Source organism: Accipiter gentilis, chromosome 27 (genome assembly GCF_929443795.1).
Source record: "Accipiter gentilis chromosome 27, bAccGen1.1, whole genome shotgun sequence".
Taxonomy (NCBI): Eukaryota; Metazoa; Chordata; class Aves; order Accipitriformes; family Accipitridae; genus Astur; species Astur gentilis.
Genome location: NC_064906.1, coordinates 10895208 through 10906377, shown reverse-complemented (window position 1 = coordinate 10906377; position 11170 = coordinate 10895208).

The following is an 11170-nucleotide window of genomic DNA, read 5'->3' as shown; positions in this document are numbered from 1 at the left end:
GAAAGCGGAAACCTCCGCTCCTCGGCACGGAGAACCGCGGCGAGCCAGGGGCGGCCGCCCCCCACGCCGGGGAGGGAGGGAGGGAGGGAGGGAGGCAGGAGGCCGCCTCCGCGCAAGATGCGCTGCCGGGCGCCGAGGGGGTGCGGAGGGGACGCGGCAGCCCCGGCCGCCCCCCCCCCCCCCCCCCCAAAGCCCCGGCAGGCAGAGCTCTCCTCCCGGCTTGGCCGCCGGACCCGCCGCCCCCCCCTCCCCGGCCGGCGGGGACGCTCCGCCCGCGGCCGCGCAACCCCACGCCGGGGCCGCCCCGCGGAGCGGCGGAGCCTCCGCACCCCCCCGCGCTGGCGGCCGCCTGCTGCTGCGGGAGACCGAGCTCCCCGGGGATGTCTCCGTGGGGAAGGAGGGGTAGGGGATTTTTTTTTCCCTTTTCCTTTTTCTTTTTTTTTTTTTTCTTCCCCCCCCCCCCCCCCCGGTTTAGCTTGCCGCTGCCTCCCGGGCGGGCCGCGGAGAAGGAGAGGAGGGAAGCCCCCGCCTCAGAAAACTTCTTTTTGCTTTTTTTTTGCCTTGTGTCCTAGGGGAAGCTCAGAAGTGGCGTCTTCCAGCACGGCTGGAAGCCAAGGTCCAGCTCGGCTTAAATGAACTCTCTCGGAGAGGCAGAAATAATTAAGCGCCTGCGGGAAAACCCACCTCAACAGGTAGGCGGCAGCGAGAGTTAGTCCGGACTCGACACCGTCCGCGCTCGCTGTTTTCACCACGTTCACAGGTTTTCAGTCATCATCCCGTAATACGCAGCAGCTCACAGGACAAAAGGTGGCAGAAAAGGCTGTTACTCGTCAAAAAAAAAAAAAAAAAAAAAAAAAAAAAAAAAAAAAAAAAAAAGAAAAAAGAAAGCCTGGCCGCTTTTGACGCTCAAAGCAGGTTTTAGCGGGGCCGAAAGGCGAGGTTCTGAGAAGCCAAACTGGGCGAAAGACAAAACTTCCTCCAGAACGTGGGGGCGAGTTCGTGGAAACAGTCCCACGGGCACATCGGCCCTTGTGAAACGAGACAGATTGGCCGGAGGGTTCTGACCCGGTGGGTTCCCAATTGCCCGCCGGTGAGCTCCGGCTGGTTCTGTCGCGCTTTATCCCTCTTCCCTTAGGGATCCTGTTAAAAAATCCCCGTGTGACAGAGGGTTCACGCCGGGCGCACGGGTGAAGAAGGTCCAGGCTGGGAGAGGGACGGCTTTTTCCCGTTTTGCAGCCGTTTTTCCCGTGGGAGCCGAAGGGACGAGCACAGAAGTGCTGGGATGCGCTGCTGCAGGCAACGAGCCTTTTGTTCGTTTCTTTTGCGCTCCGCGGTTGGACGGGTTTTTTCTACCTTTCCCGTTGCTTCTTATATCGAGGCATCTCAGCAGCTGCACATCAGCTGACTGCAGAGCTATTGACTTCTGCAGGTCTGGATTTTAATTAAACTTATGTACGGTCCGGTCCATTATGTCCAAAGGAACACACAATGGGAGAGCACAATTCGGTTTCTATAGATCTGAGAAACTTTTATTGGGATTGAACTGCTTTCTGTGTCTGTTGTAACTCAGTTTAGAAGTTACAAACGGATTAAGCAGAAATAAACTAGTAAAGATTCCTAAAAGACTTGTGTGGGGGTTTTTTTCTAACGTGCACACCTTGTCATTTTGTTGACGTGTTTGTTGACCATGCAAACCTACTAGTTTCTATTTCTGTGCCGTATTTGAGAATGGACGTTCTTAAACACTTCTAGAATATATCAGATATTGCGGACTTTTTGGAAGTGCTCTGAGTGTATTGTGAAAACAAACACAAGTCTTTATAGATTAATATAGAATATCAGACTGGTTTATAGACAAGTAAGCAGGAAAAAATGAGTACAGAAACAAAATCAGTTTTAAGGGAAAGCAACCTGAAAATCACATTAGTGATCTGGATGGGAGCGTTGACTCCATTAGTTTCCTTAGATGTTTAATTGACAGTTTTGCAGTTCAAGCTTTGCTTTTCTGTTATGTGTATAGCTCTTGTAAGGCTGCTCCTGAGCACTGGGGGGGGGGGGGGGGGGGGAGGAGGGAACCCAAACCAAGCAGAGAACACAACTATATTGTAGCTTTTCTGTTAGACCTACAGGCTTCAGCTTTTACAGCAGTGAAGGAAAGTTCCCCCATTGACAGCGCTCATGGTTCCTGTTAAGATCACTGTAAACAAACAGGTGTTGACATTTTAATCCACTGTTCTTGTTATCTAGACTGAGTAAAATTTTCACGCAATAGACAGTTCCAATGGAGAAGTTGTTATGAATTCAGTACAAATAATTATATAATTAAATACACAAATTGAAAAAGCGGGAGAAAAAAATTCAGTGAAAAAATTACCTTACGCTTTAGGAAAATAAAGTTCTTATCTTTGCAAAAGAGATCTCTGAGGCATGTGCCTCACGCATATCCTTGAATCTAGTTTTACTGAATTTAGTCCCAAACACCTTTTGACGTGAAAAGATCTACTTTTGTCAAAACTAAAATAGCCTATGAACTTCAAAAAAAGCAGGAAATTACATGCAATCTTCTTCTGTCTCTGGCCAGGATCCACAGTCATCTTTATCAGATGTTATTACTCACCTCCAGCAAAGTATTTTGGCTCCATGATTTTCCATAGCAATCAATGGGAAAAATGGTGGAAGAAATCCATAAAGGAGCTGGGAACCTAAGTACCCTGTTAGGTCTAGACCTACATGTTTACTCCTCAGTGGCTTAATCTGAAAGATACTACTGAGAAAAAATATCAGAAGGATGTCCTTCCTTTTGCTCACTCCAGTGGTTGGGTACCTTATTTTTCATAGGGTTTCAATAATAAAAATCTTTGACTTACACTGCTACTTTTTTGTTTCAGGAAAGAGAAATCATTTAACAATCCAACAAATTGATTTAAAATATTCATTACTACTAAAGTCCTTTTTACTATGTAATGTATATATAATAAACATATCATCAAAATAATGTCTGTGAAGTGCTTTTATATTTAAAAATGAACATTTCCTTAGCACCTCAGAAACAATAAACAATGCATGTGTTAATACAGATTTCCTATACTTCTTAGCTACAGGCCCACTGTCCCAGTTTTCATTTTTAGGATACATTGACTAAGTGAGGCACAAAAATCAGAGGCTGATTATACAAATTTATACATAGGTATATGTCTTTATACATTGTATCATTCTACAGGAATAAAATGTGTATAACAGGACATACAACTTCAGAGAAGTGTTTCAGTAAAACCCTGTATAAATTCTCTCTCTTTTTTTTTTTTTTTTTTCCCCCGTAGTGAAAATGAAGCTGGAGCTGAGGTTCAAACCTCTAAACAGCACCCCAGTGTCAGTATAGAGAAAAAATTTAAAGTGTACTTATATTAAAGCATATGAGTAGCTCTGAAAATTTTAGAAATCTTTTGACAACTCAGCCCTTAGCTGATTAACCAGTTTTCTTTGCTGCAAAAATATTCTCCAGATTTGGTCATGTTTTGTTTATAAAACACAAGGCTGAAAATAAGCTTATTTTGAAGACTGACTTTTTTTCTTTATTTGTGAAACAAGATCAGGTGCCATAGTCACATCAACTGTACCCCATTATTTTTCTTTACAACAAGTTCCTGAAGTAGAAATTTACATTTTAAAGGCAGATGTGAACGTTCAATATCACTGAAAAGCTAAATAAAAAAGTTTGTGATTCATAACCCACCTGTGATTCATCTTCTATAAAGTTATTAGTATGGAAAAGTCAACTATCTTTAAGCATTAAGTCGCCTTTTATTTATATTCTGGGGAATAATGTAACCCTGAGGTCATAGTTGTCACTGCATTCAGATTTCCATAGTGGAGAGGTTTCACTAATAAACTGAAGTTTATTGCTCCTTGCTGACATTTAGAAAGAAGTAAACATCTGCCCCTATTCATTTGAGAGCTATTGCCTCTCCGTCACAGAATTTATGCTGATTTTTTTCCTCCTAGTTCTCTATTCCAGTTCTTAAAAATCAGTTCTAAAATAGCCTTTAAAATGCAGGCAACCAAATGCAGAGAACTAAATTTGAAGCTATAGTTTCCAAAATCCCATCTGTATTTTGGATTCAAAATCCCATCCGTATTTTGGATTACAATTTAGTGCTTTTAATTACTATTCTAAAGGGATGACTTAAAAATTATATATGAAAACATGTACCCATACTTTATCGAATGCCCAGCAATTTGCTCTGTGAAAATGACAGAAGCTAATCACCATGGTCTAGCAATATGATCTTGCTTTATAGTTGTTGAAAAGAGGTGCTTGTTTCACTTGCCTTGTTTTGTGACAAATACCCCATGAGATGCTTTTCAATGTTGGCTGCAGAAGCAACTTGCCTGTGCATAAAACACAACTGTGTTTTATTTAAAACAGAGACCATAAATACCTGATTTTCCTTGACGTAACAGAATCAAGAGTATTTTGATGAGTGCTTGGAATACATAGCACAATAGAGCAAGTCTTATAAAACTCAGGAGAGTGCAGCAGGCATCCGGGTCACGGGCACGGTGTCTGCAGAAGTCATTTAAATGGACACTTAGTCTACCTTCAAGTAGCTTCATGAAACAAGCACCTGACGGGTTCGAGGTATAGGGCAAAAATAGAAAGGGTTACGTTCTGTAAAATGACCTTCACGTTTCTATATAGGGAAAATAGATATGCAGGCTAGAGGAGACACCTCAGCCATGCGGGAAACATCAGAGTAAGTTATCTATGCTGAAAGGGATCACAGTGGAAGGAAGGAACTTGGAAAGCACGACTGCTGCTGAAGCAGGTCAAGCAACCAGGAGCCTGCAGGTTGCTTTTTTGGGGGGTCAGCACCAGACACAGGCCAAGAAAGCCATTGCCAAAGGCAGCGAGCAGGCTGATGTAAGTAAAAAGGCCAGGGTCCCACCGCCTAGCCCTGGGGACCTTGGTCACCGGGGCAGTTCTCTGGGCAAAGAGAGAAAACGGGTGGGTAGGAGGACAGCAGCCCGTGGAAAGCAGATGGGGCTTCCTTCCCAGCGGTGGCCACTGCCACCAGCCTCCCCTCCATCGTGGCGGCAGCAACCTTGGCTTTCTCCGTAGCTGCTCAGAAAGGGCTTGTGTGTCAGCAGCATCCTGGCCTTGGCTTGACCCCGGTCTTCCCAGTTCGAGGGAAGCAAAACCCAATTTGTCCACAATGCTGAGGAGCCTGGAGATGGCTCCGAATACAACTACGCAAGAAAAAAATACGAGGGGATTGCCATTTTTCTGTAGGTATCGTGTCCAAAAATTGTGTAAATAGTGTGATTTTGATTGCTCTTGGAATACTAAAAATTCGTTATATGGATGCCGATATAGCAGAGATTTATAGTTTCTAGGAAAACGGTACAACTATACTTCTATAGCTGTGCAAAGGCCTTGTGCAGATATAGTAAAGAAAAACAAGTTTTTTGTAGACAAAACCTGCAGGTTCACTATTTCTCTTAATTCTATATGGCAGACTGTCATCATATAAATTGTGAGGCAGGAAGAGAAAACCCTAAGGTGGATTTAATAGTCTTCATTAGAATTACTATTAGAATTACCAAGAGATCCTGACTGCTTTACAAAACAAGTTTCCTACCTTCTAGTTAAATAGCCTGACAAAATCAATTTCAGTTACAAAGTTCTGGGGATGACTAGAAGGCTATTTTCTTTTACAGGTTTGTATGCTCGCCATCACTTTACTACTGTTATGACTTCGGCTGTGTCAGAATTTGAGGAAAGGACATTAAAATATAGAGATCAAAATGACAAACTCAAGATAGAAAAATCATTCAGTAGTTGCCATAGGTCTTAACTTAAGGTCTTCCAAAGCCAGTTTTCAGTGCTGCTGTCAGCTCTCTGGGTTTTGGTGAATCCTTTTTTCCAGCTCTCATCATTTTTTCTGATAGAACAGAGACTGGTTTTACTTTCAGGTAATTAGTGAAACTTTTTTATTGCCATGGATGGAGGCAGCTTAAACTTGATTGAGCCATACTCTTCTTCTTTATTGATTTTGGTAACTACCTGTGTTGGTGCTTATTGAATCAGGCACAGCTTTACAGTGTTTTGATTTGCTCTGGGAGAGGGCTTCGTTCGGAGTCCAGATCATTAGACTGACCCTATTTTTCATTGTTCTGAGAGTTCATGGGAGGTGTTATTACTCAGAGTTTATTTGAAGTTTACCAAAAATATAGGTGAGGTCGTCTTCCCTTCCCTCTTCTCCCAAGACTCGCTGAGTACATGAAGAGCACCGTGAAAGAGGGTTCTGCTGGAGGAGTTCCTAAGCTACCTGCCCTGCATCTCAGAAGGCATACAGAAATCAGGAGGAAGAAAGGTTAATGATGTATAACCAGTCTTCATAAATACCAGTTTATCCTTAAAAACGTCATTGATAGAAATCCCACCACCTTTGTAGACACTCTGTTTTAGCGCTCAGCTAACATTTACAATCAGAAAGCTGTTTGCTATTGTTAACTTACATTTCTAGCGCAGCAATTTAAGCCTGCTCCTTTCTGATCCATGGATACGGAAAACAGTTTATTCTATTTCCTTTTGCAGACACTTTGTAATATTTGAAGACTCACAGCCCTTGCTGGAGGCAGTTCAGATTCACAGGTGTCCACCTGGCTGAAGGACTTGAGGGGAAAAGTTGATCCAAAACACAAAGATTGCCTACGCTTGTCCTCCTGGAGGGAAAACAGCAATGTGCCTTGATGTACAATGATCATTTTTAGTGAATTCAGAGGATTATACAAGCTGTCCTAAAGAAGCATTGAAAGTAGACACAATGGTGAAGTATGCATACTGCATGTCTTCAGGTGTCCCACTTTTCCTTTCAGTCCTGCATACAGCCCGGTCCTCTGTGTCACCAGCCCTAACATGGAGCAAAAGAAGCTGCGGCTGCTTTCGGTTATCAAAACCCCTCATGATATTATTTTTGAGGTGTTTCACCCTGAGGACTCGTGAACAGTAAAAATCAACATGCAGCCGGAGCAGTTTCATATTTAATTAATGACAGTGACGAAATCTGGCTATCTGTCAGAAGAGAAATTATTCCTGTGTTTTCTTTGGTATTTTTAATATATTTATTTTCTTTTTAGTTTTAAACCAAACTAAAAAGCAAAAGCAAAAGAAGACAAAGTAAGTCATTCTAGGTTGGCTGGCTTCTTGCTATTCCTTTTCTTTTTCCTCCTTTTAAAAACATTCTGGCAGCCAGCCTTTGAAACTTCTATTTTTGAATAAAAAGTACATTTTTTTGAGTGCTAATTATGCTCAGCTTCCACTTATATCCCACTAAATAAGTGTCCAGGAACACCTAAGTCAGTCACAGCATCAGGTCAGTAGATTATGGAATTTGCATAACTTGGTGAATCTGTTTCTATTTTTTAACAATATATTTGACCTTGAGGTTCACTGAGGTTGAAATCTATCATTGGTATAATTTGGCTCAGCTGAAGCCTTGTCAGTTTGTATCAGTCTTGTATCTGAGTCTTGACTTTTTATAAAAAGCCATTTATTAAAGAAAACCCCAGCCTATATTTACATATTCATTTAAGAATTTAATATGATAATATTGGTTAAAATGCAAGCTTTTTAGTTTTGTTATGGTAACCAGTGTTTGATTATTTTTCTTTAAGGAAAAACTAAAAAACTTGAAAGAAAGAGAAAAGTATGGATACAGAAACTAAGGAGTTTTCTATTACTCCAGTCTTACTTCTCGTATTGTTTTCTGTACATTTGTATTAAAGACTTTTAAAAGAAAAATATGCAAAGGATGCATACAGAGTGAATCTGTAGCTCATTTTATCTTTATGAGAATACACTGATGTTCATTAAATTGTTTCAGTCATGAAAGCATGACTTTATTCATTGAATACGTTCTTTTGCTATTCTTACCAAAACCAGCACGTAGTAGTCGAGACCACTGTCTATCAGTTGTATCTATCAGTTGATTTCTGGAGATAGAACTAACTCTTCTGATTTTTTCAATGTAGAAAAAATAAACAATAGATAAAACATATTTCTTCTGAGATGCAGAGACCCCCGAGTAGTGTTGTTTAAATCCTCAGCAGAGCTTATGCAAATTGATATTAATGAAACAAAAATACTTCAGGGATTTGGTTTTACTGCATTTTTCCTATTATTTTATATTATGATCTTTTCTAAGAGCAAGATTTTTGCAGTTATACAAGTTCTTTGCAGCGCTGTTGAAAAACGTACAGCTCAAAGAGAGGCATAATATTATATAGTAATGATTGAAGAGAATAGGTTTGTACTTCTACTGTCTTAGGATAAATCTGTGCTAGGCCTTGTTAAAATTCTAAAGGAAAATTTCAGTGCTTGAAATTTTTGCTATGTTAGGTTGTTGAAAAGAAATCAGCAAATTCACATTTCTCTCAGCTGCTTAACAATCACTAATCAAATTAAAAAACTGTGGACAATGTAATACAGACTGACTTGAATCAACCGATACCGAACTAACTCATGGCTGCTTACATTGACAAAACAGTGATATAAATAGTTTATTTTTTGTATTTATTACTCATGTCTAAACCAGAAAGATTTCATGTCGAAATCTGTGTAATACATTACATATTTTCTGCAACACTTTGGCTATATTTGTGGAAAGTGGAGAACAATGTACTATTGTTAAGGACTTAAAATGAAGTAGAAATGCTCTGAGAGCATTCTGTGCAGTCATTAGGTCAGAGAAATTACATTCGCAAGTTTCTTTCAGTAGACCAGTTTCGTGCCCATGCACAAAACTTTGACCATCATAAACATCAGAAAGGGAGACTGTACATCAGCAAATCATATACCTGCACAGTGATGCATTGTTAGCAGTGATGTACTGAGCTGCCCATAGGTGTTCCACAGGTTTGGTCTAACAAAGTCATAATTTACCTGAGACCATTTTTTTTTTTTTTTCTGGATACTTTGGAGAACAGGTAACTTCTCAGTGTTGAAGAGATACTACTGTGAAATGTGTGAGGATGGCTTAAAAAGAATGTGGATACTTTAAAAGCTCACTTGAGTTACAGACTATGGAGAACTTTAATAATTTTAAGAATTTCTACTTTTTTTAATCTCCTGTCACCAGCAGTGAGACTTCAAGACCAATTATAGCCTCCAGCATGCTTTTCAAAATTTATATCCATGTTTGAGTACAGAAAACATCATGTTCTCAGCATTTGATCAATTCAGGCATGTTGGCATTTCTATAAATGAACAGTCATCAGCAGGCACGGTGCTTCCCAGCCTTTTCATATAGCAGATGCCATGAAGTAGGTACCAAATATATATATGTACATGTGTAAATGAATCTATTTACCTATTTTATCTATGTATGTATCTACCTATCATCTATCTATCTATCATAGAATTATTTAGGTTGGAAAGGACCTTTAAGATCATCGAGTCCAACCGTTAACCTAACACTGCCAAGTCCACCACTAAACCACGTCCCTAAGCACCACATCTACATATCTTCTAAATACCTCCAGGGATGGTGACGCAACCACTTCCCTGGGCAGCCTGTTCCAATGCTTGACAGCCCTTTTGGTGAAGAAATTTTTCCTAATATCCAATCCTCCCCCGGCACAACTCGAGGCCATTTCCTCCCGTCCTATCACTTGTTAGCTGGGAAAAGAGACCAGCACCCACCTCGCTACAACCCCCTTTCAGGCAGTTGTAGAGAGCGATAAGGTCTCCCCTCAGGCTCCTTTTCTCCAGACTAAACAGCCCCAGGTCCCTCAGCCGCTCCTCATAAGACTTGTGCTCCAGGCCCCTCACCAACTTGGTTGCCCTTCTCTGGACACGCTCCAGCACCTCAATGTCTGTCTTGGAGTGAGGGGCCCAAAACTGAACACAGGACTCGAGGTGCGGCCTCACCAGGGCTGAGTACAGGGGGACGATCACCTCCCTGCTCCTGCTGGCCACACTATTTCCGATACAGGCCAGGATGCCGTTGGCCTTCTTGGCCACCTGGGCACACTGCCGGCTCATATTCAGCCGGCTGTCGACCAGCACCCCCAGGTCCTTTTCTGCCGGGCAGCTTTCCAGCCCCTCTTCCCCAAGCCTGTAGCGCTGCACGGGGTTGTTGTGACCCAAGTCTAGGACCTGGCACTGAACCTTGTTGAACCTCATACAATTGGCCTCAGCCCAGTGACCCAGCCTGTCCAGATCCCTCTGTAGAACCTTCCTACCCTTGAGCAGATCAACGGTCCCACCCAACTTGGTGTCATCCGCAAACTTACTGAGGGTGCACTCGATCCCCTCCGTCCAGATCATTGATAAAGATATTACACAGAATTGGCCCCAATACTGAGCCCTGGGGAACACACACTTGTGACTGGCTGCCAACTGGATTTAACTCCATTCACCACCACTCTTTGGGCCCGGCCATCCAGCCAGGTTTTACCCAGTGAAGAGTACGCAGGTCCAAGCCATGAGCAGCCAGTTTCTCCAGGAGAATGCTGGCTATCTATCTATGTATAAATATAATTTAATAAAAGGATTTTATATATGCAGCCAGGCACATGGTTATGAGACTCTCTGAAGGTTTTTTTCCTAGAGTAATGAGCTGAAGAGAGAGTATCGTAGGGAGATTAATTGATAAAACCATTAAAATTGAATAAAAAGTCTCAAAAGATATGAGAGTTGCAGAGCAGATAGGAGAGAATAGTCTTGAGCATTTTCTCGTGTCCTAACTGTGTGCAGATCCAGCAAGAGTGAAAGTTTTTTACTTTTTGCACATTTCTGGCTAAGATGTAAGTCCTTCTTATACTTTTGATATAAGAAGTGTAAACACAAGAGGAACAAAGAGTTTCTACATTATTACATTCATAATGTAAGTATTTACCACTTAGAGTGATCATAAAGAAATATGTATTTATCACTCATTTTTTTATTTTTCATTATCTCTGTACTTTGCTGTTTCTTGGAAATGTAATACAGGTATTTTAACCATAAGAAGTTCTGAAGGGGCAAGAAGTGCTAGAGGCTTGACCTCAGTATGAAATTACTTAGTCTTAATTCTGTTCATCTGCAAAGGTGATACAGGTAAAATAGACTTGTCAAGCATATGCCCTGTGATCTGGGGCTGCCTTGTGCAAAATTTCCTGTGTTTTT